The 27,789-nt window shown below is 38.4% G+C and overlaps 1 protein-coding gene across 1 annotated transcript in view; it reads left to right on the top strand.

Moving 5' to 3' along the window:
• Nucleotides 1-26,187, top strand: part of LOC117694627 (zinc finger X-linked protein ZXDB-like) — a 46,985-nt gene extending 20,798 nt beyond the window's left edge. Inside the window, 3 exon segments of the mRNA XM_076918569.1 lie at nt 435-580; nt 1,804-1,854; nt 25,516-26,187. The gene's annotated coding sequence lies outside the window, so the exon portion shown is untranslated.
• Nucleotides 26,188-27,789: the final 1,602 nt, after the last annotated feature.

Here is a 27,789-nt window from a genome sequence, read left to right on the forward strand (position 1 = left end):
GAGTATATATGTTATAAAAGTGGAAGAGGGAATATTGGAAGAGGGGGTAGGAGTTGGGGGCAGGCAGGAGATTGAGAGAGAAGTGGGTCAGAGAGTGAGGATCAACCCAAACTAGTTACATATAAAAATCCCAAACTAGTTACACATAAAAAGGGGAATGAAGTGGAAATTTCTGGTTTCTTTGGAGACCCAGTTATGTTATGTGATGTTTTGCTGAAGCAGACACATGAAAGGAAGTTTTGCTGAAATAGACACAGGTAAGAGGATGTTTTGCTGAAGCAGACATAAGTGAGAGAATGTTTTGCTGAAGCAGACATGTGAGAAGATGCATGATGTTTAGAAAGAATATAAATATGACCACAGATAGGGGGACAAGGCTCACTTCAGTTCACTTTGCACTGCATCACTGATCTTCGTTTGTTGTAATTTTATAGAGAGTAACTCGTCAAAGAACTGATAGTCCAAGTGATTCTTGCTTCTGTGGACTCATGCTGACAGAGCCTTACCATTTCTTCTGGATCCATCAGCCAATACTAATTCATGTCTGGCATGTTCCAATTAGACTGGACTGCTGCTACTGGTTTGTGTTTTATGTTTTAGATTGGACTACTGATGATAATCCTGACAACAAAAATTGGGATTTCCACCCCCCCCCCAAAGAACTACTTCTAAACAGGTCCACAATCCCTGTTTCCTGTTAACATTTCCTTCCCCCTACCTCTGGTAGGTGGGATAGAAGGGAAGCATTTAAGAACCCTTATTAAAGTAGGTTTTGAAAAATCCAAGCCTACAAGAGAACCTGGTGCTTTGTATGCTAATTAGAAATTAAATTAAAATTTCAAAGATAATATGTCATCTACTTTTGTAGCAAACTTTGCATCAACTTTCCATTCACATATTAGTAATCAGCCAATAGCAAAAAGTGCTGTGATCTTGATTCAAAGATTTCGAAAGGCTATAGTATGGTCTGGGGACTATAGGAATGGTAGCATACATGTCCAGCATCTGATACATACACACACCCCTGCCCAGCTCCATCCCAACACCCGCTCCAAGAATATTGGAAAATATGAATAATAAAGTCACTTGTTTTTATTTTCTAGAAGACCAGGTGTACCATTTTAAACATTATCCCCCAAGTATTTAATGACTATCACTCTAATATTACTTACATAAACATGCACTCAGAATACATAAAAGAAACATTTCCATTATTTTCTGCATATGAAATTCCAAAGTATAGTCGAATTAGATGATTGATACTTTAATTGACCATCTGAATAGATGATACATTTCACAATGTCTTTAAAAGGAATTTCTTTTTATTATTTACACTGGATATAATTAAAATGTGTAATATAATCTTAATTTTCCTCACTTCTCTTTTTATTATTGTTACTATTATTTATTATAAAGGCAATCACATGCCTGCAGTCTTTTGTTTCTAATTTATATGCGTATATATGGATGTTGGGACTACAACATTTTCTTACCAAGAGATAAAATGTCATTAGAGTGTGTGCTGAGCTTATGGCCTTGAGCAGTAATATCTTTTTTCCTGTTGAAAGGTCAATATATGATTGTTAGGCTTAAATGTGTGCTTCACAGAATCACATCCCTTAATCCACACCCTCCCTGGGTGTGTATGGTATCTTCCTTCTGTGGCAAGAATAGAGTGCGCCATAGGCAAGTTGCCATTTCAACTGCCAGAATGTAAGTGAAACTGCTACTCCTGCTATCTATTTTCTATGTGACTGATGCTATTTCTCCTTCCAGTGTCTAACTGTGCTGTTCTTTCCCTAGGTGATTCTACTGTCAAGATACAGTGAGGAGATGTAATGAGGTTGGTAACTTGTAAGTAGAATTCTGTAAAACATTATTCTTTTTTCATTAATTAATTCATTCATTTTACATCACAATTGCAGCCCCTCCCTCTTCTTGTCCCAGTTCCACCCCCCACCCCATTCCTCCCATCCCCCTACCATGGGTACCAACCAACCCGGACACATCAAGTGCATCCTCTCCCACTGAGGCCCAATTAGGCAGTCTAGCTAGGGGAAATGAATCCAAAAGCAGACAATGGGGTCTGAGTCACTACTCCAGTTGCTGCGGACCCACATGAAGACCAAAGTGCACATCGGCTACAAATATGTAGAGGGCCTAGGTCTAGCCCCAGCATGCTCTTTGGTTGGTATTTCAGTCTCTATAAGCCCCATGGTCCCAGGGTAGTTGGAGCTGTAGGTCTTCTTATGGTGTCCTTGACCCCTCAAACTCCCTCAATCCTTCCCCTGACTCTTTTAACAAGACTCCCTGAGCTCTGCCTATGTTTAGCTATGGGTCTCTGCATCTGTTTCCATCAGCTGCTGGATGAAGCCTCTCAGTAAATATCATTAAACACACATGTTTGTGAGTATCTTTGTCATTACTACATTGTTTTCAAAGTAAAATTATACAATCAAATGTGTAAAAATTTAAACAATTTTCAGAGTCATATTATTAACTAGTCCTTTATTGTTGGACCAATTTGTACTCAGTATATAGTCCTACCAGGAATCTATGAATGCTGTTTTCAGTACATACCTACTAATGGCGAGGATTGTCTTTTGACTGTTTTTGATAATTTAATTATCAAAACAATGTTTTTATTTCAGACAGTATGCTTGTCTACATATTTAAACAATTCCTACCCAAAAAAAACACTTTAAACTGCTACATAAAGCATATATAATCACATATGAATTCCTATTGAAATGAAAACATACTTTTGATAACTAAATTAACAAATACAGTTAGAGGAAAACTCTCACTGTTGGTAGGTATGAACTTTGAACAGTGTTCTAGTGTTCCTGGTAGGACTATATACTGAGTACAAATTATTAGTTCAATAATTAAGGACTGTTTAATAATGAGTCTGAAAATTTGTTTGAATTTTCACACTTATTATATAGTTCCATTTTGAAAATTATGTTATAGTAAAGCAAAGATGAAAACTTGAGTTTAATGATATTGGGGGTGGGGCATCTCTGAAACATGCCTGAAACCTAGCACAAGCCTGAGACCTGGGACAATGGAGGCTCCTGGGAGGATATGGTGGTAACCCTAGCTGAGACTCCCAGAAGCAGGGAACATGGAGCATGAAGTGGCAACCGTCTGTAGCCAGGCAGGACTTCCAGTGGAGAGAGGGTGACACCAATCCACCCACAAAACCTTTGACCCAAAATGTTCAGGGATAAATGGAGCATCAATTGAGGGAATGGCCAACCAGTGATTGGTCCAACTTGAGACCCATCCCATGGGGGAGAGCCAGCCCATGACACTACTAACGATACTTTGCTATGCTTACAGACAAGAACCTAGCAAAACGTAATTCTTATTTTAGGTAAGAATGTAACTAAAGATCTATTTTTTCCTTTGGAGTGAAAACATTTATATATTTTAATGCATATTTTATTTACATTTCAGATGTGATCCCCTTTCCCCATTCCCCCCACCACCCAGGAACTCCCTATCCCATCCCCCCTTCTCCTGCTTCTATGAGAATGTGCCCCCACCCATCCTCCCACTCTCATCTCCCCACCCACAAATTTCCCCACACTGTGGCGTCCAGCCTTCACTGGACCAAGGACTTCCTCACCCACCTATGCCTGACACTGTCATCCTCCCCTACATATACAGCTGGAGCCATGGGTCCCTCCCTATATGCTCCCAGGCTGGTGGTTTAGACCCTGGAGAGCTGTGGTTGGTTGGTATAAACCACTCAATTGCGCTCCTCATGGGGCCACAAACCCTTTCAGCTCCTTCAGTCTTCTCTCTCACTCCTCCATTGGGAACCCCATGATCAGATCAATGGTTAGCTGTGAGCATCCACCTCTAAATATGTCAGACTCTGGCAGACCTCTAAGGAGACAGCTATATCAGGCTCCTGTCATCAAAACATTTATTTTTTATTGGATATTTTATTTATTTACATTTCAAATGTTATCCCCTTTCCCAGTTTTCTCTCTGCAAAACCCCTATCCCATCCTCCCTCCCCCTGCTTCTATGAAGGTGCTCACCTACCAGCCCCCCCACTCCCGCCTCTCCACCCTGGCATTCCCCTACACTGGGCATTGACCCTTCACAGGACCAAGGGCCTCTCCTCCCATTGATGTCCAACAAGGCCATCCTCTGCTACATATGCGGCTAGAGCCATGGGACACTCTTTGGTTGGTGGTTTAGTTCCTGGAAGCTCTGAGGGGTCTGGTTGGTTGATATTGTTCTTCCTATGGGTTACAAACCCCTTCAGCTCCTTCAGTCCTTTCTCTAACTCCTCCATTGGGGACTCCATGCTCAGTCCAATGGCTGGCTGCAAGCATCCACCTCTGTATTTGCCAGGCTCTGAAAGAGCCTCTCAGGAAACAGCTATATCAGGCTCCTCTCAGAATGCACTTTTTGGCATCTGCAATAGTGTCTGGGCTTGGTGTCTGTATATGGGATGGATACCCAGGTGAGACAGTCTCTGGATGGCCCTTTCTTCAGTCTCTGCTCCACACTTTGTCTCCATATCTGCTCCTGTGAGTATTTTTATTCCCCCTTTTAAGAAGGACCAAAGCATCCACACTTTGGTCTTTCTTCTTGAGCTTCTTATGGTCTGTGAGTTGTATCTTGGGTATTGTGAGCTTTTGGGCTAATATCCACTTATCAGTGAGTGCATACCATGTGTTCTTTTGTGATTGGGTTACCTCACTCAGGATGCTATTTTCTAGTTCCATCTATTTGCCTAAGAATTTCATGAATTCATTATTTTTAATAGCTGAGTAGTACTCCATTGTGTAAATGTACCATATTTTTTGTATCCATTCCTCTGTTGAAGGACATCTGGGTTCTTTCCAGCTTCTGGCTATTATAAATAAGGCTGATCTGAACATAGTGGAGCATATGTCTTTATTATATGTTGGAGCATCTTTTGGGTATATGCCCAGGAGTGGAATAGCTGGGTCCTCAGATATAGATGCAGAGAACCACTCAATTGTACCCTGAGAAATCCCATTAAAACACACACACACAAAATCTGGAAGCTGTAATATATACCCAAAGGACCTGTAAGGAGGAGCAATGTAGGAAGTTAAAATTTAAAAACAAATGGGGGCCTGGAGAGGGCTCAGTGGTTAAAATCACTGGTTCCCCTTCCAAAGGACCTGGGTTCAATTCCCAGGCAGCTCTCAACTGTCTGTAATTCCAGTTCCAGGGGATCTGCCTCCCTCACACAGACATGCATGCAGGTAGAACACAAATGTACATAAAATAAACTGTTTGCAAATAAAAAATGAAAAATGCCCTAATACAACATTCGAGGCAACAATGTTCCAAAGATACCATTGAGTTCATTTTTGTACTGGCCATCTTCTGCTGGACATGTGTCCTACCCTTAAGAACAATTTGTTTTTCCATTGAGATTCCCTTGGAGAAAACTAAATTTTCATTTTCAAATGGTTATCAATTTGAGATTGATTCTGGATTACAGAAAGGGGCATGTACCCACTTCTCTTTTTTGCTGTAGGACCTCATCTGATGCTGACCCATGCAGGTCTTGTGCATACTGCCTTAGTTTCTATGAGTTCATATGTGCATTTTCCTTGGTATCCTCCATCCACTTTGATGCATTCATTTATCCATCCATCCATCCATCCCTCCATCCATCCATTTTTTAAAATGAATAAGATATAACAAAACCCATGACATCAACATTGGACAAGACAAACTAACAAAAGGAAAAGAGCCCAAAAGAAGGCATGAGGATCAGAGATGCAGTCATTCAGACACTCAGGAATCTCATAAAAACCTAAACTGGAAGATTTAAGTTCAGGGGACACTTACAGGGCTTGTGCACTCTGCTACAGTTTCTCTGAATTCATGTTGATGTAGGCCTTGGTTCTCTGGTGACCTCCATCCCCTCTGGCTTTTATATTCTTTCTGCCTCCACTTCAGCAGAGTTCCCAGGGATGGGATTTGATGGATATTTCCCATTTACGATTGAGTGTTCAAAGGTCTCTCACTTTGTGTATATTGTGTGGTTGTGAGTCTGTGTATTTGCTCCCATCTGAAATGGAAACTTAAGGGTTCTTTGGAAAGTCAGTTGTGTGAGATGGTGTTTTGCTGGGGCAAACATGTGAAGGAGTGTTTTCCTGAAGTGAACACAGGTGTGAAAGGCTAAGGCAGGCTCGTGAAGGAACTTTTCACTGAAGCTGACCCAGGTAAAAGGATGTTCTGCTAAAGTAAGCACATGAAAGGACATGTGATGAAGGATTCTTTGCTAACAACATGCATGTATTGGTCCATCTTATGTTGCATAGTTGAGCTTCATTTGCCAGGACTCCATAGAGAGAAATGTGCCCAAATCCTCCTGGTGGTGTGCTGCAGTTTCTTGCTGCTTCAGCTGACTTGGGCTGGTTGGCTGATTTGTCCTCTGAGACAGACACACGTGCTAAGACAAGACTCATGGAGGACATGATGTGATGTTCGAAGGAAGTATAACTAGAACTTGACAGATGGTGACTGAGGCTGAGCTTAGGTTGCTGGTGGAGCTAGTTGTGCAAAGTTTGTTGGTCTTGTGTTGTTGCTGATCTTTGCTTCAGTGAGAGAGGCACAGCTGATAACTTTTCTTGGCATCCCTTCAGGTTCCTCCTGCTGCTGACTTGCTGTCTCTGCTAGGTAGTACCACCACTGCCGCTATCCCAACTCTGTTGAACTGGACTGCTGGTGCATCCATGAAGTGTTTACAAGTGGATCAAGCTGCTGTTGCTATTCTGTGAACTGAACTGCTGATTTCCAGACAATGCAGATGGGATTTGCTCCAAAGAACCTTTCTAAATAGGTCCACTTCCTCCATATCTTTTCTTTCCCACTACCTCTGGTGGGTGGTGGGCTAGAAGGGAGGTTAAAGCATTTAAGAACCATCATTAAAAGTAGGTGTTGAAAAATTAAAGTTACACTATTCTGCTGCAGGAGGAAGCTATTCTGAAGATTCTTGAGCAAGGCACAGATCTATGAATATAGCAGAATGTCATTGGGAGTCCTGTTCTTTTAGTAGAATAGTAGATTTGGGTTTTACCCTAGGACCTTGGGCTATCTACTTTCTGGTTCTTTGTTACCCAAGTAGCTTTGAGTATGGGTTATGTAGTGGTGTGAATATTCTTGGCCCATGGGAAGTGGCACTATTAGGGGATGTGGCCTTGTCAGAATAATTGTGGCCTTGTTGAAAGAAGTGTGTCACTGTGTAGGTGGGCTTTGAGGGCTACTAGTGTTCAGGGTTCTCCCAGCGAAGAAGAGAGAGGCTCTTCTCTAGCTGCCTGAGGAACAGAGCCTCCTCTTGGCTGCCTGCAGAAGACAGTCCACTTCTGCTGCCTGCAGATCAAGATGTAGAACTCTTGGCTACTTCAGTCCCCTGTCTGACTGCACATTGCTGTGCTTCCTACCATAATGATAATGGACTGAACCTCTGAAACTTTAAGCCAGCCCCAATTAAATGTTTTCCCTTATAAGAGTTGCCTTGGTCATGTTGTCTCTTCACAGCAATGAGACCCCTAACTAAGACAAGTTCCATCTCAAGTAGTGGGTCTTAAGTCAAATCAGATATTGGTTGCTTACTCTGACAAGCTTTGTGCAACCATTGAACTAGCATATCTTACAAGCAAGACACCATTGTAGATAGAAGAGTTTGTAGCTGGGTTGGTGTTTACATCTCTTCATTGATAGGATGCATAGTACCTCCAGTGCCAAGAACACTAGCCTGTAGGGATGAATGTTCCTGGTAGGCACCAGCTTAACTTTGTGTTCAATGAGTTGTGTAGGTGTTGTCTTCAGCAATAGGGTCTTGCCTTCAGTTTGTGGGGAGCAACCTAGTCCTGGCAACAGCCTGATTGTTTGGGGTTCCCATGGGGCCCCTTTGGCCAATAACTCAATTAGATGTAACTCATTCCCAGTATTGGAAGGTTTATTTGGTGACAGGAGATATTCAGCCAGGCCTCTTCCCCCACCCCCATTATTTGGCAATTTCATTTAGCTAGCTTCCATATATGTATGTATTTTAGGAAGGTTCTACTGTATTAAGTTTCTATAGCACCTTTCAAATGACCCTTAATTTTAGCTGTCCCCCTCTTTCCTTCCCCTCCCTAAGTTTTATTAATATAATTATGCATATTTGGGGGTACAAATATGGCAATTCTATATGTGTGAAATATATAATTATTAACCTAGGATAATCAGCATTTTCATATTCCTAAGCATTTATCATTTCTTTGTGGTATGAACTTTCAAATTCTTCTCCTTTAAAGTTTTATGAATATTAAGTTATTATAAAGTGAGTAGCTCTGCTGTGCTGTAGAACATTAGATTTATTCTTCCTTTGTTAGACATTAAGCAATTTGTCTCCCTCCACCCTCTTGATATTGTTAAGTTTAATGACTACTATTATATTTTCTTTTATGCTTCCATGTGTGAGCAAGAACATATGCTATTTATCTTGCCGTGGATTATTTTGCTTAACATAAGATCAGCCAGTTTCATCCTTGCTGCTGCAAATGACATAATTTAATTATTTTGTGGCTAAATATCATTCCATTGCATATATTTTGTGGTAAAACATACACGGCCAAACTTTATAAACATGAGAATTGAATTTTCACAAATGTGATAAACTATTGCCTTGCTCAATAAATAGAACCTACTCCCAGTCCTTCAGCTAAATCTATTATGTCATTTCAGTCTCCAAGTTTCACTGACTCACAGTCTTCAATGGCTATTCTTTTTATTTCTACCATTATAGATTTATTTTGCTTATCTTATATAATTTAGTAATGTAGTAATGTTATGTTCTGCCTTGCTTCGGTTGCACAAGCTTATGTTTGTGAGATTCATTCAAGTTATTGAGTGCACCAAGTCATGCATTTGAATTTCTATATAGAATCACACAAGATACATTCAAATGTCAACAGATATCTTATTTCTATATTTAGGCTACGAGAAACTTTCTCAGATTTATGTATATTTTGTTGCATTTTCCTATGGCAGAATTCTTTGTTCCCATGTGTGTATATTTAGAAGTTATAGTTTTCCAAAGTGATTTAAAAATGTCTTAAGATTCTAAGTCATTCAATGTATTTTATTGTTGTAGTATTTTAACATTTTCATTTTCTCATAACTAAAGGTTTGATAAACTTTTCAAATTATTATACATTTGTACCCTTTTGGAAGTACCTTTTCTAGTTTTATATTTTCTAAGTAGATGAGAGATTTGCCTTATTACTTTTAGGCATTTAAAAATATATATATTCAAAGCAAAGCTGCATGTATTAGACAGACAAATGATAACTAGGTTATTTTTCTCTTTTCTCTCTTATGAATGTTATATATTAGTGAACAGAAATTTTAATGTTACCCAGGTTTTTACATTTTCTTTCGTTGTTTGTTCTTTTTGCTCTATTATTAAAACACTATTGCTATCCCCAAAGCTATGAAGACATTTTTCTGAGTTACTGTTTAGAAGACACAACACACATGAAATTAATTTTTATAAATCACACAAAGGAGGCTACAACAACACTGGTTTCTTTCTTTTTATATTTACTTATTTGGTTTTAAAAAATTTGAAAGCCCAACACTGTCTTGTATTACTACAGCTGAGGTGCAGCTAACAGTTGCTTTGGGAAATTATATGTCAAAGCGTACAAGTGGGAATTGTTCCTTATTGATTTATGTGGATCCCCTCATTCTGAGTTAAAAATAATTCAGTCACTAGCAATGTCTAACAGTTGCAGCTCCAGGGGTAAAGATGCATCTGTCTTCCAATTTGTCAGTGCTGTGGGCTATAGTGAAAATTTTAGAGTATTGGTTTCTTTGAAAAAAAAACTCCACAGAAATATTATAAGAATATGTTTTCAGTTTAATCCCAGTTGTGAGATATGGGCTACTTCAGATTGTCCACAGCAGTTGACTATGATTTGCCTAGTTCTCTGGCAGGGGTGTCATTTTGTCAACTGCACATAGTTTCTGTGATTGACATTTGGAATTCTGGGGACTTTTCAGAGGATAGTATGTATTCAGAGGGCCCTGAGAGGTGGGGTGGGTTGGTGATTGGTTGTAGTTTGTTAAGTAGGTGTGTGCAAAGAAGAAACAACAAGAAGTAGTTAGATATCCTGAAGGTGAAGATCAAACTTACTCCAAGAAACTCAATGCCCCCAAGTAGTCTAATGATAATATCACCCTCTTGTAGACACCTGTCTTTATTTAGGGATCTCTTTCCTTTCTTCTCCTTTTTCTCTCTTATCTAGTGTTAGAGGTTTGAAAGGGTGAAAGAAAGGGGTGGAAAAGGGTGGAAGAAAAAAGAACCCAACAAGTAACAGTGGGTACCAGCATAAACCAACATACAAATATACAAGTAACAGAGGTGGTTCCAATACACTGTATAGATGTGGTAACAGTAGACATTTTCTTTCTCCTGGATCATTTGCACCTAGGATGAGAACTTAATTTTGTACTTGCCTGAGTGAGCTGGTCATTTCTGTGACTTCTGTTTGATTCTTTTTCTAGATGCCCATGTCTGCTTTACCTATTCATTCCTATATTATATTGTTTTAATGTCATTTAGTTGTTTACTTATGTTGTCATAGATCTTTGTAAGCTTTTCAAAAGTTCATCTGTGGCTTCTCCTGGTACTTATGATATGCACGGCTCTCTTCTGCCTCGTGACTCCATTGCCATGCTATTCTGCCCAAATGCTTGGAACCAAACTCCTACTATGAACTGAACCCTATTAAACTGTGAGATAAAATAAATCTGCCCTCTTTTTTAAAATAATCTTTATAGCTCTTAAATATTTTAGTCATTTTGATGTATTCATTATCTGTTGTTAGTGTTATGTTCTTCTGTAAGTACGCAACTGTCTTCACTGCTGGCACTAGCATAAATCAACATACAAATATGATTTTTCATGCATTTGGTACTTTGGTTGTGTGTCAGGTACATCAGCTATCTACTTACACACAATATATAATCTTCTGAAGAGCCAGGTGTCTCAGAAGATGCATCTTGTGATATTCTTTTGTGGTAGATTGTGTTTATTGCTGGTTAGCTTACTGTAATAGTCTCTTGTTATAGTTTGTTTGGTTATCATTTTCAGTTTGATTGCAGAACCACAATTAGTCATTTAAAAAGTACAGACATCAAGAAATCAGCCTGTTACGTTTCAAAGTGTATTAGGTATATGGTGTGCGCTTACTCTTAGTGTAGGAATGATCCCCCTCATTCATATTATTTTCCTCAGCAACAGTGACTATTAGATTTTATACTTGTTAGGTGTCTACTGTTTCCTCTATCAGTAGTGGCTTGAAGTACTTATCCTATGACCACATACTAATATGGACTTTAGTGCTTCATGGGGCCATGTAAAGGCAGGACTATCACAGTGAACTCATACCAGTCTTGTTAGAATGCATTGCCAGACAAATTAGAGAAATGAACAGTAGTGGAACTTGAGTAGTTTTGATGACAGCAACAGTTGTCATGTTTCTGATCGCTGTTACTGTGGATATATATATATATATATATATATCCAATAAATATATATAAATATATATAATTTATTTTTAGCAATAAATATATATATATTGGAGACTCAGGGTTCTTCTAGTCATGTGAAACAAGGGACAGGATAACATCTGGATGCCCCTTTACCAGTTATTTAAGTTGCTGTATCTGCCAGGAATTGAGAATTATTGATTGATTCATGGTTGGAACTGAGCAATATTGCTTTTAGAGATAATGTTAGCTGAACATATTTGGAAGCAGGGGGACACTTGTTTTCTTTCTGCTATTTTCCACATTGTTTTTCTACTAGCATGTGAGCAGGAGTAGGTTGTGACTGAGAAGCACATTTACTCTTGGCTAGAGTGACTATTGAAATTAGTGATAACAAAACATACTGGTGCGAGGCACATTTTCCTATGATCTTCTTAGTCTATGCATCACAGTTCCGCTCAACACCACCCTAGTAAGCCCTTGTTTACAGGCAACAGTGGAACCACAGATTGGCACCTATGTTACAATAGCATTGGGGAAAATATAATGATAATTACATGTATAACTGCTTCATTCCTGACACTATTCTGAATCTACATATGACAGGATACACCCCTGGTTTCAAATGGCAGTATTCCATATCTCCACGTTGAAGTGACAACTTAAGGGTTCTTTGGAAAGTCAGTTGTGTTGGATGGTGTTTTGCTGGGGCAAACACGTTAAGGAACGTTTTGCTGAAGCAGACACAGGTGAAAGGCTAAGGCAGACTTGTGAAGAAATGCTTCACTGAAGCAAATATAGGTAAAAGGAAGTTCTGTTAAAGCAAGCATGTGAAAGGACATGTAATGAAGGATTTTTCACTAACAACACACATAAATTGGTCCACCTTACAATTGTGTAGTTGAGCTCCATTTGTCAGGACTCCATAGTGAGAAACGCATCAAAAACCTTCTGGTGGTGTGTTGTGGCTTCTGTCACTTATGTGGACTTGGGCTGATTGTCAGAGTGATGCCAGCTGAGACACTCATGTGCAAGACGCGTGGAGGACACATGATGTTTGGAGGGAGGGGAAATAGGAGTCTATGGACAGTGAAGGAGGCTGAGTTTGGCTTGCTTACACAGCTAAAATGCTTCTTGGTCTTCACTGATCTTCACTTCATTGAGAGAGACACAGCTGAGAACTGTTCCTGATGTCCTTATTGGTCTGAAACTCTCCTGCCTGGTTGTTCCTGCTAGGTTATGCTGCCTGTTGCTATCCTGAAACTACCGAACTGGACTTCTGAGATATCCATGAAGTGTTTCTAGTGGATCAAGCTGCTACTGCTGACCTGTGAACTGAACTGCTAATTTCCTGACAACGCAGATGGGATTTGCTTCAAAGAACCTTTCTAAACAGGTCCACTTCCCCCATATCCTTTCTTTTCCACTACCCCTGGTGAGTTGTGGGCTAGAAGGGAGGTTAAAGCATTTAAGAACTATCACTAAAAGTAGACTTTAAAAAAATTAAAGTTCCACTACAGTCTGGAGTTTCCTGCCCTCTGTTCTTCCTCATGCATGCTACACTCATCTCCTCTCATGCAACATCCTCAGTGAGTTTTTGGCAGCATTTATCTATGTAGTCAATTTGTGAATTTCCTTAATGTTCTTCAATAATAAAATATTCACCATTAAAAACAAAAACTAACTTTTGAAAACAGAGAGACGTATAAACACTCTGATATACAACTGAGTCCCCTATACTTATTCACACACTTTTAAGTGGAAGCCCAACAGTCTAGGACAGAACTTCAGTATATCTCAACCTACTTTAATAAGAGGGTATATAAATGCTCGGGCCTGGAGAGGTAGGGTGAGTTGTTAGTTGTTGTTGGTCATAGTTTGTTAAGTAATCATGCACCAAGAAGAAACTGTAGGCTTAATTTTTTAAAAGACTACTTTTAATATGGGTTCTTAAATGCTTTAACCTCCCTTCTAACCCACCATCCACCAGAGGTGGTGGAAAAGAAAGGTTATTAGGATATGGAGGAAGTGAGCCTCTTTAGAAATTGTTTTTTGAAGCAAATCCCATGTACGTTGTCTGGAAATCGGCAGTTCAGTTCACAGGTTAGCAGCAGCAGCTTGATCCACTCACAAACACTTCACAAATGCACCAGTAGTCCAGTTCAGTAGTGTTGGGATAGCAAACGTGAATCAACAGCAGTGGCATGACCTAGCAGAAATGGCCAGGCCTCTGTCAAATTGGCATGAACTAGCAAGAGGGACCAGGACCACCACAGATACTAGGGTAAGTTCTTGCCTATGCTCTCTCAGGGAAGATGGGAAACCAAGGAGCATTGTAAAGCTAGCTATGCAAGCAAGCCCCCATCACTGTCCATCGAGTCCTATTTATACTCCTTCCAAACATCTTGTGTCCTCCACTGGCCTTGCTTCCCCATATGTCCTGCCTCAGCACGTGGGTCTGTTTTAGCAAAACTCCATGTGAGTCTGTCAGCTGACATCACTCTGTCAATCAGCCTGAGTCTGAGAAAGTGGCAAGAAGCCACGAGAAGACCACCAGAAGGGTTTTTTACTGTATTTCTCTCTATGGAGTCTCGACAAATGGAGCTCAACAAAGCAATCTAAGGTAAACTAATGCATGCATGTCATTAGGGAAGAATCCTTCATCACCTGTCCTTTCCTGTGCTTGCTTTAGCAGACCATCCTTTCACCTGTGTCTGCTTCAGGAAAACACTCCTTCACATGTTTGCCCCAGCAAAACAGCATCCCACACAACTGACTTCCAAAGAAACCATAAGATTCCACTTTAGAGAAACAGTTTAAATGTTCAACATTCTTAGATACCAGGGAAATTCAAATTAAAGCTACTTTAAGAATTCATTTTACCAGAATGGTCAATATTAATTCTTTAAAAAAAAAGACAGTAGATGCTGGTAAGGAAGTAGTGAAGGGGGGAAATATATTCAGTGCTGGAGGGAATATAAAAATGTAGTAGTTTGAATAATAATGAAATTTATGGGCTCATATGTTTGAATAATTGTTTCCCAGTTGGTGCGACTTTTGGGGGAGGCATAGCCTTGTTGGAGGAGGTGTTACTGGGAGCAGGCTTGAGGTTCCTAAAGCCCATACCATTTCCAGTTAGCTCTCTCTGCTTCGTTCTTGTATCTCAAGATGTGAATTCTCAGATATTGCTTCAGCACCATGCTTGCTGCCACACTCCCAGCCATAGTGGTGATGGACCCTCCAAAGCTATAAGACCTAAATAAACTCTTTCTCCTATAAGTTGTCTTTGTCACGGTTTCTTATCACAGACATAGAAAACAAACCAAGACAGTGTATATACGTAATTATGCAAGAATATGAATTATATCAGTAAATTATGTGTGAGAAACAATAAAATGAATTTATTTTTAAAGAAAATAAAAGTTGGGAAACATAAGTCTTCAAGTATATAAGATTCATTGTTTCAGATAGTATTTAGTACTTTAATTTTTATTATTAAACTTTTTAATACATTACATTTTTTATCATATTCATTCCCCTCCCCTAACTCCTCTGAGATCTTCTCTCTACCCACCTACCTTAGTCACAATTCTGTCATAGTGTAAGAGACACCATGACCCAGGCAACTGTTATAGGAGAAAACTAAATGGGTTTCAGAGGTTTAATCCATTATCATGACAGGATGCATACAGCATACAGGCAGACGCTGGAGTAGTAGCTGAGAACTAGATCCTAATCTGTTAGTAGAAAGAAATTCTGGACTTGATATCAACTTTTTAGAACTCAAAGCCCACCCTCGGTGACTTACTTTCTCCAACAAGGTCACACTTCTTAAATCCTTCTAATTCTTCAAATAGTGCTATTCCCTGGTGACTGAGCATTCAAATATATGAGCCTATGGGGGCCATTCTTATTCTAACCACCATAGCACCCAAATTCATGTTCTTTGTTTAACTTAAAAAATAAAACAAGCAAAAACAAAGACCAAAAAAGAATCCACATGAAGTCAGTTCCCGATAGCCACATATACATACACTGGCACGAGGCCTGCCTGTGCTGGAGTAGATGCAATGCTACTGCACTGAACAAACCTGATTTCCCCGCTACCAGCAACTATCATTTGGAAATACACTCTTGGTTAGAAGTGCCACATTTTGCTCACTTTTCCTTTTTGATTAGATTTTTTTCATCTGTCTTGAATTTGTGAAAGACTTGTGCATACTGTCAAGGTTCTGTGAGGTCATATGTGTACCAGTCCTTTTGTGACATAAAAATGATGTTCCCTAGGACTCATCTATCACTTCTGGCTCTTCAAAGTCTTTCCACCAACTTTTCTTCAGAGATTCCTGAGGGTTGTAGGAGGGAGTATGACAAAGACATCCCATTTAGGGCTAAATGCTCCAAAGTCTGTCTCTGCACATCGTCCATTGTGGTATTAATTTCCATTTTGTGCAAGAAGCTTCTCTGATGATGATTTATTAATTCACCGATCTATATCATTTGAAGTCCTTTCATTGCTATGTTTCTTTACCAAAATTATAGCACTAGATTTTCCCCTAGTTCTATGACCTATGTAGTCTCTGGTGCTTGGCCAGTTTAGCAGTGTTAGTTTTGGGTTCAACCACATGGAATAAGCCTTAAATCCACTCAAAAAGTGGTTAGTTACTTCATAATTTTTGTGCCACTATTGCATCAACATATCTTGAAGATAGGTCTTTGTCATACTGTGAATTCTAATCATTAGGAGTTAAACTTCCAGGTAAGCACTTCTTTATTTTTCTACATTGGATAGCATAAGTAAATGTATTGTTTTTAGTAATAGGACCTTACCATCAGGTTGCAGAAAACAATAGCCTGTGATAGTGTGTGTGTCTGTGTGTGTGTGTGTGTGTGTGTGTGTGTGTGTGTGTATTAGGGGGTGGTGTTCATGGTAAACACTTGGCCAATAATTCAATAAGACCTAACTCATTCCTGGTGCTGAAGGTTTTATTTTGTGGCATAAAATGTCCAGCTGGGGACTTGTCTTCCCCATTATATGGTAACTTCACTTAGATTATTTTTATATATGTATATATTTTAGGAAGCCTATACAGTAGTAGGTTTCCATATGTCTTTTTAAAAGACCTTTAGTGTTAGTTCTTCCATATTCCCTCCTTTACCTTGATGTCCCATTCTTCTCCCCATTTAATCTTCTTATTCTAGCTTATCCATTATCTTTCCATAGCTTATATTCTATTTCTCTTTTCCCCTTGTCTCTTAGTTAATGTCTGAAGTTATTCAAATTTACATATATATATACACACGCAGACACGCACACACATATTAAAAACTTAAAAGCTAACATCTACCCACCTATAAAAGAAAGAATACAATATTATTGTTTCTAGCTCTATTCATTTACCTGCAAATTAGTCTTAATTTTACTATCTGATTTTGTTAATTTAGATCTTCTCTCTTTTGGCTAAGAGTTTGTCACTTTAGTTTATATTATGAGAACAGATAATTTGTTTCATTGAGTCCTTGTATTGTTCTCTTTCTTTTCATTTGTTTCTATTTTCTGCTCTCATCTTATTTGTTTCCAGCTACTGACAGGGGATTTAGGTTGTTCTTATTTTTCCAAGGCCCCAAAATACATCATAATTTATTTGGGAATCTCTATTGTTTAATAATGTAGGCACTTATTGTTATGAACTCACCTCTTGTTAGAGCTTTTTGTATCCTGTCACTTTTGGGATATTGTGTTTTAATTACATTCAGTTCTTGGAATATTTAAATTTCCTTTCTAATTATGCATTCATTATTCAGTAGTGTATTTTTAAGTTTCAATAAGTCTTTGTATGTTCTACAGTTTCTCATGATATTAGTTTCTAGCTGTATTCTATTGTGGTCACATAGAATCCAAGAAATTATTTCAATTTCTTATATTTTTAAAGACTTGGCTTAGGTTCTGTAATATAATTTGTTTTAAAGAAATTTCTATGGGCTGCTAAATTGAATACATAGTCTTCACTGTTTGAGTAGGAAATTTATAGATGTCATTTAAATTAAATACTTCTCTATTTTTCATCGTTGATTTGCCCATTGCTTAATGTGAGGTATTGAAGTTATTATGTTGAGGCTAATCTGGGTCTTTATATTCAGTAGCTCTGGTTTTTTTTTAATGAAATTATGAGTGCTAGTGTTTGGTGAATATATATTTAGAATTATTTCCTCTTGATGAATTGCTCCCTAATCTGTAGAGTGAAATTCTTTATCTTTTCTGACAAAATTAGGTTCAAAATTATTTTGCCAGATTTTAGAATACTGACACATTGTAAATGTATGTTTTATTCACCTGAAGTAATTGTCATCTGGGAGTCTTACTGCCTCTGCCACCATGGGCCTAATCCTGGAAGCTTCTAGCCTCAGTACAACCTTACCTAGGCCTATAATGTTTTTAGCTTCTGAGACTTACTGCTGAATAAACTCACCATTTCTTGTCCTTTCTGATCTCAGGATAGCTGGTTCAACTCAGCTGTCTTGATCAAACTCCTGCCCATACTACCTGATTCAATATGGCTTCTTTTAGGTACTCCTGAGTTTTTCTCATTGGCCTCAAACTAACTCTAACAATCTGTTCTAATCTTCTGGCTCTGTCTCATTCTCTAGCTCATTCTGTGTTAACCTGTGCCTAGCTTGTTCCCTCACTGCAACCTATCATCATCACAGTAAAACTGCCTCTGTTCTTTTTCTATACTGCCCCTCAAGTCACTCACTTTCCTTTCTGTTCTCATGAGTGTTGGGCATATCCTATTCTGTCTAATCTTTCTCTGATTTGTCACTTTGTCTGCCACTCAATTAGGCATCACTTTCAAACATAGGTGCTTCCTTCTATAAACTAACTTTAACTTCATTGTTTGAGATTATAGGTGTGTGCGAATGGCTTGTCTGTATTTCAGGGAGAGAGATTAAAAGTGTGTGGTAAGGCTGAACCACACCACAATTAGAAACAGCTTTTTTCAGTAAATAACACAATCTCAGGGTTCACAGTGTGATCAACTGTCCTGCAACAACAAATGGTTGAGTTTTAGTTACATTTGCTTAGAAAATCTTTTTTCTGTCCTTTCACAATAAGATTGCCTTTGTCTTTGATGGTAAGATGTATTTCTTGGAGGCAAGAAATAGATATATTCTGTAGGATTCTTTTTAATTGAATTTACTAGTCTTTGTCTTTTGATTGGGGAATTTAGTCCATTAATGTTCATAGATAGGTATTACTGAAAAGTGTGTATCAATTGCTCTCATTCTGGTTTTCTAGCTTCCTAATCTTTAAAACTACTATACGATTATGTTTAACTTACCCTTCAGTCAAAGGGAGTCTTTAAAATATATTCACTGGGGTAACTTTACTGGTCATTAATTTATTAGTTTTTTTTTCATTTTTTATTGGATATTTTATTTACACTTCAGATGCCATCCCCTTTCCCCATTCCCCCTTTTCCTTTTTGCACTTATACATTTTTTAAAAAAATGTTAGTCAAAGGCTTTATAAGTTTGGTAATGTTCAATCAGAGGTGTAACCCACTACCCAACCTAGATATATCAACTATCTTTGACTGGTGGAGATACGTGAAAAGCTCTTATTTTTCCTTCAATTAAAACAGAAATAGTTTAGTGATCTATAATAATGAGTTGGTAATTTTATTTGTCAGTGTTTCAAATATGTCATTCCATATTCTACCAGATTTAATTATGTTGTATTGACAAATCTACAGTAATTTAGAAGAGTGCTTATATAGATGACTTGGTTCTTCTCTCTTTCAAGTTTTAATTTTTTTTTTCTTTTTTGCCACTGTTTTAATCAGACAGTGGATGTTTCCTTTTGGTCTTGCCCATTTGATATTCTATATGAGCCTTGTCAGTTAATTTTTTCTCTAGATTTTGGAAGGTTTCCTGATTTTATTGTGCCTTTAACCTGAAGTACTTTTAATCTGTTAATCTGTTAATTGTGCCCCATAGAAATCTCATGTAATTTTTATTATTTTATATATTACTGATGTCTCATTGTTCTAAATGAACTACCTTTTCCTCCATTGTTGATAAATTGTCTTCAACTTGATTCTTTGTATTACAGAGGCTTTCTATTGAGCTTTTGCATTTTCATTGGCTGAGGTTTTTATTTCTAAAATTTCAATTTGATTATTTTAATACTTCTACTTCGTTATTTAGTTCCTATTTCATATCATGTATCATTTCATATCATGTCTGGAAGATCCCAAAGACTTCAGCTGAGCTCTGGGTTCTGCCTCAATGTCTTCAGTTCATGAATCATGTGACTAGTTTTGTAGAATGAGGTCTCTGCTGTTAGCACTTAAATATTTTCCATGGTTCCAGTTGAATCTCCAGTGGCAAGGGCTGGTTCTTTCAGGAAAGCACAGGTTTCGATGAGCACGTTCTGTCCTTTGATTATCACCAAACTAGAGCCATGTATTGGGTTTACTGTGTGGAGCTTTAATTACTCAATATGCTTTTCTTGAGGCTATTTTGGCCATTTTTGATCTTGTAAATACAGTTACCTTGCAGCAAGTGTGGTGCTCCAGAATCTAGGTTACTGGTCTTCATGTGTAACTTCTAGCTGAGCAAAACTCCCTTGATCTTTTGTGAGAGTCCTTGTTAAACTGCTGCACCTCATAGACAGTTGGTAAGAAATTTCTACTTAGGTTCTATTGTTTTAGAGGACTCTTTTGGGCTGAAAAGGAATAATCATTATTTATTGGTCAGGGTTTTCTAGAGCAGTTGTTTTTAAACTTACTAACTTTGTGAACCTTTAGTACAGTTCCTCATATGGTGGTGACTCACAACCATAAAATATTTTTGTTGCTACTTCAGAACTGTAATTTTGCTATTGTTATGAATTCTAATGTAAATATTTTTGGAGATAGAGGTTTCCTAAAAGGGTTGTGACCCACAAACTGAGAAACACTGTTCTAGAGTAATAGGACTTATAGAATGAATATCTCTCTCTCTCTCTCTCTCTCTCTCTATATATATATATATATATATATATATATATATATATATTTACATTTTCAGGATATATATATATATATATACATTTACATTTTCAGGATATATATATATATATATCCTGAAAATGTATATGAAATTTGATATTCAACTAATTGAGAGCAATGGCATAAATTAAAGTTTACTACTTAGTTTAAGATATTTAAAGAATAATTAGAGAGAGCATAGTTTTAAAATACCAATTCATTAGAAGGACTAAGGTAAAATTGCATAATGAAATCCATTGCTTTGTATGTTTGTTTTTAAGATGTAATGAAAAAAGAATGTTTAAAAAATGAACTCTAAGATTATCCTGTAAAAATAATCAAAAATCATCCAAGTTGACAGCATGTAAACATTTCATTGCCAGGTTCTAAATTTGGAAACTGTTTGCTTTTTACTGTCTTCATAAACTTTCCAGAAATCAGTCAGTATTAGGAACAGATGATCAATATTGCAGTAACATCTAGTAAATGTTCCTGTTGCTAACTGTAACCAGACAATACCTATCATGTTTTGTTGACAGTTGGTCTGTTGCTATGTATTGTAATGCTGAATTCTTTATCCCAAGGTCTAGTTGCCTAAAAACCAGTGAATTTTCACATACACCAGCTTTTGTTATATAAACCTTACTCCTTAATTTAAAACTATGGGTTGAATAAAGATGCCACAGCCTGTAGCTGGGCAGAAGAGAGGTAGGCAGGACTTCAGTTCTTGGGCTTGGGGTCTGAGGCAGAGAACAAGAAGAGAAAGTAGAAGATACCTTGGGGTAGGTGGATTGTATGAGCGAGGCCATGAGGGCCATCCAATTGGAGTAAGAGTTGTCCAGATGGAACATGACAAGTTGTATCTCAGGGTTATTGACAGGGAAGTTGACAAAAAAAACCCAGAAGGTTGATATATGCCTAGTTCTAGTTCTTTTAAGGCTTATTATAAATATAAAAATTTGTGTCTTTTATTTGGGAACTAAATGATCAAAGGTAGGCTAGAAATCTCCAAGTAATATTTACTGCAATAATGTTTCAAAACTGTGAATATGTTATATTTACATGTTGTACCTGTTAGTTTTTTGTAAGCTTGACAAAAACTGGGGTAATATAGGAAGAGGGTACCTCAGTTGAGGAATTGCTTCTATTTAACTGGTTAGTATGTGTTAGTTGGTGACACATTTTTTTTGATTGATGCTTGGTATAGGGGGCCCAGACCACCATGGGAGGTGTCACTTTAGAAAGATGGTCATAGGATGTATAAGAAAGAAAGCTGAGTAATCTGTGGAAAGCAAGCCAGCAAGCAGTGTTTCATGATTCTGCTTGAGTTCCTCTAGGTTCCTTGAGTTCCTGCCCTGGTTTCTCTTCAAAATGGACTATAACCTGTAAGCCAAATAAACCCTTTTCTCTTACAATTTTGTTTTGGTCATGGTGTTTATTGCAACAATAGAAGGAAAACTATAACATGCTTTCACCCAAAGATATTTAGATCTTATATAAGATCAAAATATTTGGCTACACAACACATTTAAATTTGTGTTTGTTTAGGCCAGGCCTTCTATAATATATAAGGTCAAATTTATCTGTAAAGAGATTAATACAAAGTCAAATTTGATAATAGCAAGAAACTTTTTTTTACAAATGAGTTGATTTTTATTCTTTTACAATCCTTTTCTGATATTTAGGAAATCAGTATAAACTAGCTAGCTAGCTAGCTCTTATTCAACTGCTATGTATATAAGCAATAGTGATATAACTAAAGGAAAAATGAGTTCTAACATTAAAAATAGCTAATTTCTACTTAAACAAAAGTACTTTGAAAAATGAGGCCTGTCTTAGTTAGTTAGGGTTTCTATTGCTATGAAGAGACACTATGACCATGGCAACCCTTATAAATGAAAACATTTAGTTGGGGCTGACTTATAGTTTGAAAGGTTTAGTCTACTGTCATAGGAAGAAGCATGGCAGCACATGGGTAGACATGGTTCTGGAGAAGTTGCTGAGGGTTCTACATCTTAGTCTGAAGGCAGCAGAAAGAGACTATGTTCCATAGTGGGCATAGTTTGAACATATAGAAGACCTCAAAGCCCAGGTCCACAGTGACACACTTCCTTCAACAAGGCTACACCTCCTAATAATGCCACTCTTTATGGGCCAAGCATTGAAACACATAAGTTTATAGAGGCCATTCCTATTCAAACCACCACAAGGCCCAAATAAAAAGTTAATTTGTTCCATGACACCTGATCTAATTCCCACTATTGGATATTATCAATAGTCAAAATAATCCATTAAACATGAAAAGACAGTTTTAAGGGGAAAAACTGTTACATGTGCTTGGAAATACCAAGTGCTAAATTTGGAGTTAATTAACTAATGCAAACATCACTCCTCTGTTTGGTAGTATATATTCTAAAATTGTACCTAGCCTAGAAAGAAGTACTGTTATATTTACTGAGTTACTGTCTGTGCAGTTTTCATTTCAGTTTTCTATTTGGGATGATTTTCCCCACAGATATGTGACAGTCATCCTTTTCCACATGTAGTATACTAGATTTTCACACTGCAATTATATATATGAATTGTTCATGTAAACAGGAATGGAACACAAAGCCTGAAAGAAGATCCTGATACTCTATCTGATGTCTATATTCCAAGATGAGAGTAATTATCCATAAGGGCAAGGCTATATACCCTGGAGCAGAAGTAATCAACTTTCAGGAATCATATTGATCCTTTCAAATGATAAGGACTTCTTAAAAACAATTTTGCAGTACCAGAACTGAGATAATAATCAGTAGACCACAACATGATCCAGGACTGCTATATATTGCATACTCTTTTAAAAATATTTTTATTGGCCGGGCAGTGGTGGCACTCACCTTTAATCCCAGCACTTGGGAGGCAGAGGCAGGTGGATTTCTGAGTTCGAGGGCAGCCTGGTCTACAGAGTGAGTTCCAGAACAGCCAGGGCTACACAGAGAAACCCTGTCTCGAAAAACCAATATATAGGTTATTTTATTTATTTACATCTCAAATATTATCCCCTTCCCAGTTTCCCCTCTGAAATTTCCCTATCCCACCCTCTCCTCCATGCTACTATGAGGTTGCTCCCCCACTCACCCACTTACTCCCACTTCACTGTCCTAGCATTCCCCTACAGGCTTCACAGGACCAAGGGCCTCCCCTCCCATTGATGCCAGATAAGGCCATCCTCTGCTGCATATGTAGCTGGAGCCATGGGTCCCTCCATATGTATTCTTTGGTTGGTGGTTTAGTCCCTGGGAGCTCTGGGGGGTCTGGTTGATTGATATTGTTGTTCTTCCTATGGGGTTGCAAACTCCTTCAGTCCTTCCCCTAACTCCATTGGGGTCCCCATGCTTAGTCCAATGGTTGGCTGCAAGCATCTGCATCTGTATTGGTCAGGGTCTGGCAGAGCCTCTCAGGAGACAGCTATATCAGGCTCCTATCAGCAAGTACTTCTTGGCATCACCAATAGTGTCTGGGTTTGGTGGCTGTATGTGGGATGGATCCCCAGGTGGGACAGTCTCTGGATGGCCTTTCCTTCAGTCTCTGCTCCACTCTTTGTCCCTGTATTTCCTTTAGACAGGAACAATTCTGCCTTACATTTTGAGAAGGGTGGTTTACACCATCCCTCAACTGGGGGCCATGCCTAACCTCTGGATCTGGTCTCTACAGGTTCTCTCTCCCCTTTGTTATGTATTTCAGCTAATGTCATCCCTGTTAAGTTCTGGGAGCCTCTTGCTTTCCTGGGATCTGGGACTTTCTAGTGGCCACCCCTAGTTCCCCATCCCCCACTGCTACACATTTGTTCAATTTCCTGACCCTCTCTACCTCTCCCCTGTCTATTCCCATACCTTTTTTTCCTCCCCCTCCTCTATCCCTCCCACCCTCTACCTCCCTTGATTATTTTGTTCCCCTTCTTAGTAAGACTGAAGCATCCACACTTTGATCTTCCTTCTTCTTGAGCTTCATATGGTCTGTAAGTTGTATCATGGGTATTCTGAGCTTTTTAAAATATCCACTTATCAGTGAGTGCATACCATATGTGTTCTTTTGTTACCTCACTCAGGATATTTTCTAGTTTTATCCATTTGCCTGCGAATTTTGTGAATTGTTTCTAATAGCTAAATATTATTCTATTGTGTAAATGTACCACATTTTCTGTATGCATTCCTCTGCTGAAGGACATCTGGGTTCTTTCCAGCTACTGGCTATTATAAATAAGGCTGCTATGAACATAGTGGAGCATGTGTCCTTATTACATGTTGGAGCATCTTTTGGGTATATTGCTCCAATTCTTCCTCTATTTAAAGCTAGGAGAGATGGCTCAGAAAGTAATGGTGTCTAATACTCTTGCAGAGAACACAAATTTAGATACCACCACCTATATTGGGGAGCCCACTATAGCATATACCTCCAGTTCCCTAGGGATCTGTTGCCTCTTGCCCCAGAGGGCAGTTCATTCACATACACATAGACACATATTAACTAAAAATAATCAAAACAAATCTTTAAACCTAAAGCCAATGTAGTACCTTATGTCAAACTCAGGGAGGAGGGGGTCACTGGATGATTTTCCTCTTCCCAATCTGGGCACAGTAAATAAATTTCCTCTCTGCTTTTTCCTACTACTTGTCTCTAATTGGTATATTAGGGATGGGTATGGCCAGTGACTAAACATAGTTTGTTGAGGTTATGAGAACTCAGTTTTCTATCCTAAACACTATGTTAACATCACCAAGTTATATTTGTTTCTGTCCCTTCCTGCCACCATTCCATTCCAATCTTTTACCCTGGAATTCACAGACTTCTAATTGATTTTCTATCATGTCCCCTTCAAATATCCATTGTTTATGTCTAACTTATTAACCTTTTGACATGTTCATATTTTGATTTTCCTTTTCAGGGTTATCATCACTGCTCAAAAGCACATCCAGAATAAAGTCTTTTGTGACATCATTTGTCTTCAGACGCCTGCAGAATTTGGATTCATACTATTAGTCTAGCCCTAACATCCAGTATTCGACAAACAGCAGTCTTACATTTCTGTTGCTTTACCAAATTTTGCACAGTCAATTCCAGTTTGCAATCTTATGCTGTCATCTTTGGGTGTAACATACCAACTATTTTCTCTATATAAATAAATTTCTACCCTGTCATCCTCTAAAACATTAATGTCTGAAAATATTTTCTGTGAAATATTAAGTATATGGATGTCTAATGCCCTCTCCAAAATGAAGATATGACTCACATCACTTGTTTCCTATATTCTTAGTACTCTACCTTTCACTCCACATAAACTGTATAAATTAACTTGCAATGTAAGAATTGTTTTTCTAAGGAATGCTGTTTGAAGCCTGCCTTTGCAAGTCAAACTTTCATCTAACCTGTAATCACCTTAATAATGTGATGTGCAATAATTTATAACAATGTGCTCAGTCTGTTTACATATTATATACTCAACCTATTCAGAATGAATAGACCTTTAAACAAAACATTGGAATCAATCTTGCTACACTTTGTAATCTGCAATGGTATAAACCCCTACAAACTTGACTGAATACACAGCTTTACTTATCATAGTCTCTAGTTTTCTTTTGTGACCCACCCATGCCCTTGTCTCAGTCCAAGGTGTGGTATGGTAGCTATATCTAAGAATATTTTTTAAAACAGCAACATGTTGAAAACAATGGACCATCTGAAAGAAAAATATTGAAGAAACATGTAGGTATGTATTGATAATATTTGATTGTCACTTTGTGTAGTAGTATATGGAATAAATAGGGCCTCAAACCAATTTCCTTACTGTGAGATCCAAAAAGACTGATTTGGACAGAATTTCATTATTCCTTTCCAATACCACATTTGCTGTGCTGTTCAACAGAAAAGATGGCCTTTGTCTGAGATATCAGATCAGAAGAGATTAGAATTCTTCTGAACAAAGGAGGCCCATTCTTGAGTAAACGACACCAAGACTCAGCACCTTTTCTTTCACATTGTGCTGCTGAAATATACAGTAGGACCCTAAGTTTAACAACTGTGATTAAAGTTGACATGAAGTGAAAAATGAAAAAATAGGAAGAGGGCTCTAGATGGAAAGGAGGGAGGGAAGGCAATATAGAAGGAGAAGGTGGGTCAAGGGGCAAATAACACCGTTTGTTTGACAAGGTCTCAAGAAATCATTTTATATTAAAACTGTATACAATACAAATGTATATATGTGTGTATGTGTGTTTCCTATAGTTTTATGTGCTACCTGCCTTTAGTTCCAGGAAGTGACCACACTACCAGCCCCCACCTGGCTTCCCTTGAATCCTCAGACAGCACACACAGACACACACACACAGACACACACACACACACACACACACACACACAGAGAGAGAGAGAGAGAGAGAGAGAGAGAGAGAGAGAGAGAGAGAGAGAGAGTGTTCAATTCCTTTTCAACTTGACTTAAACCACAACTGGTGGCACTACTATCTCCTGCCTGCAGAAGTGTGCCCTTCTTTTTTTGGTTTTTCGAGACAGGGTTTCTCTGTGTAGCCTTGGCTGTCCTGGAACTCACTCTGTAGACCAGGGTGGCCTCAAACTCAGAAATCCACCTGCCTCTGCCTCCCAAGTGCTGGGATTAAAGGCGTGCCGGCAGAAGTGTGCCCTTAATAATATTTTTTATCTCTGTACCTTCCACCTGCTCTAAACTTCAAGGGCTAGTCCCACCTAGACCCTGCCAAACATCTCTGACCACCACCACCACCGCCCCCCCCCCCCCCCCCCCCCCGCCTATAGTAATGGCCACAGGCCCCAGCTCTTCCAGAGACCTAACATGGCTGCTGGCTTCTTCTCCATCCAAAGCATGACAAAATTCTGTTCTCTTCCCTTGTGTCTCTCTGCCTCCAGGGACCTGGAAAGTCCAACTTGTCCCTTCCACCCAGAAACTGTCCCACAGCTTTCTTTACTGACATATTAAGAACCAATTAAGGAACAGAACCTTAACATCAGAATTACCGTGTGTGTGTGTGTGTGTGTGTGTGTGTGTGTGTGTGTGTGTGTGTGTGTTTAAAGAAACTTTTATTGGGCTAACAGTGCTCCCCACAAGAAACAGACTAAGATAACCCCCAGTATCAAACATGGAAACTTCCTTTTATATGAGTAGTCAGGGTGGTCCGAGTGCCTCGTAAAA

Source organism: Arvicanthis niloticus, chromosome X, assembly GCF_011762505.2.
Source record: "Arvicanthis niloticus isolate mArvNil1 chromosome X, mArvNil1.pat.X, whole genome shotgun sequence".
NCBI classification, from domain to species: domain Eukaryota; kingdom Metazoa; phylum Chordata; class Mammalia; order Rodentia; family Muridae; genus Arvicanthis; species Arvicanthis niloticus.